Genomic DNA, 4,354 nt, shown 5'->3' on the forward strand with positions numbered 1-4,354 from the left:
TAATATTTATTGAAGTATTGAATACCTACTAAAGGTCAAGCTCTGTGGTTTGTCCTTTTATGTACTTTATCTCATTCATTAGCTTCATTTTAAAAATGAAGAGAATGAAATTAAGCTGAAGTAACCAAAACTATAGAACCTAGAACCCAGAACACAAATAGTTAAAATGTGTCAGGCATTTTTCTTGGTTGTAGTGAACAAGACAGGTCTGTCTTAAAGAGATCTTTAGTATAAGCCTCCAGAAAATGTTTGGGGTGGGGAGGGGGAGGGTGATGGCTTATAGGGAAAAGAAAAATCAATAGCACTGTTTTAGGCCATGATGTGTTTAGATGCCTATTATACATCCAAGGGGTGAGGAGTAGGAGGTGGAGACAAGTCTGGAATGTAAAGGGGAGGTCTGGGCTGGAGATAGAACACTGAGTCATCAGCATGTAGATAATACTTAAAGCTGTGGCACTGAATGAGATTTCCCAGGAAAAAAGTAAAGATGGAGAGCATGGTTAAGGGTGGACAGCCCTGGGCCCTCCAACATTGTGGTCTGATAGAGGAGAAATACTCAAGAAAAGAACCGCAGACATGGCCAGTGAGGTGAGTAGAAAATGGCATGAGTCTGGGGTCATGGAAGCCTAGAGAAAAACGTTTCAAGGAGGAAATAATCACTAGTAATGCTACTGTAAATTCATGCAAAATACAGAGAACTAATCACTAGTTTTGGCAAAATGTTGCTCTTTTATTCAACAAATATTTATTTAGTACCAACTCTGTACTAGATATGCTCAAGGGACCAGTGCACGAAACAGACGAAAATCCCTGTCCTCATGGGGTTTGTATTCTGGTGAGGGTGGGGAAAGGTGAACAATTAAATCACTGTGTTAACTGTAAAAGTAAAAACAGCCAGTTATTTTACCTGCAACAGATAGGTTATTTCAGGAGTAAAAAAGAATTGCAATCTGGGACAAACAAGCTGCAGCAAAACCATACGCACGTGAGCAGGGGGAACAAAGAAGAGGCACGCTTCTTTAAGGAGAACACGGGTAATTTAGAAAGGCTGTTAGGAACTAAAAGTCCACTGGAGTAACCTGGGAGTTCAAAGTGTGGTGGCTTCTCATTGGCTGAGCTGTTGCTGGGGGGATAAGGAAAGCTTGTCCTCCTCCAGCTACAGCAGTAGAGTAGTATCTACGTGCAAGGTCAAGTCCACATCTCTTCCCTGTTGGGTCTGCAATTGACTACTGAGTGGTAGGTGTGATCGCTCCTCCTGTGGAAACCTCCTGACTATTTTAGTGAGGTTCCCCCTTACTAATTTTCACAATAGCATGCTAGTTGGTTATAAGCGCTTTACAACTAAAACTAAAGCAAGGAAGAAGGGAGTTTGGGATGAGGGGAATAGGGCAGGGTTGTGATTAAAAGAGGATGGTCAGGGAAAACCACACAGGTGACATGTGAAGACCTGAATGAGCGGAGGGCATGAATGAGCTATACAGGTGTCTGGAGGAAGAGCATTTAAGGGTGGGGAGAACACCTGCCAAAGAAATTGCCTGGAAAATTTAAAGACTCCCTAGGATACCAGTGTCGCTGGAGCAGAGTAAGTGGGGAGGAGGAAAATTGAATGAGGCAATGGGGATGTCGGGGGGAGGCTGTGTGGAGACTTCAATGTGAGACAGGAAGCCAGGGTTTTGAGCAGAGGAGTGACACTGGCTGACTTCCATGTTGACAGGATTGTGCAGGCTGCTGTGTTGAGAATAGACTACTGGGGACAGAAGTGGGGTGCTGAGCAAAGGCTGAAGTAGAGAAGTTGGTTAAGAGGCAACTGCAATAGTTTAGGTGAGAAATGGTGGCCCTTGGGCCAAGGTGGTTAACAGTGAACCTGGTGAGAAGTTGAGAGATTCTGGGTACTTCGAATGGAAAGCTGATAGGATTTGCTGATTAGCTGGATGTATAGCCTGTCAAAGAAACCACCAAACATGATAGCGAGATTATGAGCTGGAGCAACCGGAAGGATGGCGTTACCATTAACTGCGTTGGGGAGGACTTCAGGAAACTGGAAATTCTGACGTGGATATTGTCCCTGCATGAGAAGGGGGTGGAGATCTCTTTACGTGAAGATGCTAGCCTTAGTGGGAAGCATGGACAGCTCATCAGTGCCAGCAGAGAGGTACAAGCCCATGCAAGCTCTTTTAATTATTTTTTTTAATTTTTTTATTTTTCAAAAATTTTATTTATTTTTTGACAGAGAGACAGTGAGAAAGGGAACACAAGCAGGAGGAGTGGGAGAGGGAGAAGCAGGCTCCCGCTGAGCAGGGAGCCCGATGCGGGGCTCAATCCTAGGACCCTGGGATCATGACCTGAGCCGAAGGCAGACGCTTAACGACTGAGCCACCCAGGTGCCCCTAATTATTTTTTTTAAATTGAGGTATAGTTGACACCAAATGTTTCATTAGTCTCACGTGTGCAACATAGTGATTTGATAACTCTGTACATTATGCGCTGCTCTCTCATGATGGCTTCTATTTTTTCAACAAAATAGCACTCAGGGTCATCAGCCAAGAGTGAATATGCAGGGAGGAGGTGTTTGAAGTTTGAAGACACTTGTCAAGGAGAGTGAAGGAATGAATGGATGAGGTAGGAAAGTAAAATTCCCAGGCAGCATTTAAAGCCCACTCAACCTTAATGACCTTAACGTGGTTATGTGTTTCCCTTCAGCCACCTTAAGGCACACAGGTACAAGGTGTGGAGTCAGAAGACCTGGGATTAGCTGTGACCAAAAGTTTGCTGAGTACAACGGAATGAGAGAAAGGGAAAGACATTTAATATTCAAGGAATTCACTCACCCCGTACCTAGGGGTAGAGGAAGTGAGAACTACCACCACTTGAGAGGAGAGCCTCAGGGGAAACTGTGTCTCCAGGAGAGACAGTTTTCATTCAGAGCAAAGAAGTAAAGGAAGCATTCAAGGAGGCTGGGGGTGTGGGGGTTGTTACTCTTGGTAAATCTGTTTCAGTGGAGTGGTGTGGCCTGATTGGAGGGAGTGGGTCAAGGAACAAGTGAGAGAAGAGTTGACAGAAAAGTGGACAACTTTTGTTGTGTGTGTGAGTTTTAAGATAGATGACATTTTACTATGTTTTTATACCAATAGAAAAGATCCAGTTAAGAGAGTAAAAAATTGCCAATACAAGAGAAAAATGGCATCCATGTGGGGATCCTTGCAGAAGCAAAACCCTTGAGGTCAGAGGGCATTGGATTTCAGGCGTAAGAATTGGTCTTAGAACCAACTCGGTACAAGGAAAGTGGCAAAGAAGGCTGTAAGCAGGAAGATTGGTGGAAATGTGAGCTGGAAAGGTTAGTTAGTTCTCTTTGGAATGAATCTATTTTATCTCTTCAAGTATGAGAGGTTGTCATCTGGTGGGGGCGGGGAAAATGTTGGAGATCTGATGAAAGATAAAGGGAGGAGAAACAGTCACGAAGTTGGGAAAATGAATTTACTAAGGAATTATAGGAAGTTTGTTTGGCAGAATCGAGTGCCCACCTTAGTGAGATCTGTGGTCCTAAACCTGAAGTGAGATCAGTCAACAGAGTTGTGTAATTTTTCCCCATCAGGCCTTGACGCATGGGTGCAGGTGCCGAGTAAGTGGCTTCACAAGGACTGAGGGCTGTCCAGGTGAGTGGACGGAGGGAGCACGGTACAAGGGGGTTAGGATGTTTGCCATGGAATGGTGCGAGTAGGGGCTGTCATCTAGGCTTCATAAGGGAGGAAGCAAGGACAGGAATGGGGTCTAGACAATGACAAAGGGTGCAATCCAGGAGCTGGAGTGAAAGAGCTGGGGTAAATGAACTCAAAGGGTAGAGGACAGGAAACTGAGAGGGGGTGTATGAGATTCAGACTGTGGAGATGGTACCTTATTGATTTTTCTCCCCCAACTGAAAAGAGCCTTCACCAAGTGAAACCTTTATGATCAAGGTGATGTTGTTTTTGGCTACCCTAAAGAAAGCACTTTCTGATTATATCACTGGTTTGGCGAGGAGAGTGGGAGTTAATAGGAACTTCACAATCGATTCCAATATAAATGAGTGCCTTACGTTTTATCATAGGGAAGTCCTACACCGTATAGGGGATATCTATAAATTGCTTTGACATCAATATTGAGAGATACATTTGGCTTTAACTTTTCACATAAATGTTACGATGCCAATACTAAAATAAGAAAATGCTCATTTCATAACAAATGGAAATTTTCTCATCAAGTCTATATTATCAGTAACTTTAAAGAATAAGAGGAATTCTCTGGTAGTATATGTAAGAAAGGAATTTAAAGAATGTTTTGCTGTTAAGAATTTAAAAGTAAACGTTAAAAAAAAACA

Source organism: Zalophus californianus, chromosome 11 (assembly GCF_009762305.2).
Source record: "Zalophus californianus isolate mZalCal1 chromosome 11, mZalCal1.pri.v2, whole genome shotgun sequence".
Taxonomy (NCBI): domain Eukaryota; kingdom Metazoa; phylum Chordata; class Mammalia; order Carnivora; family Otariidae; genus Zalophus; species Zalophus californianus.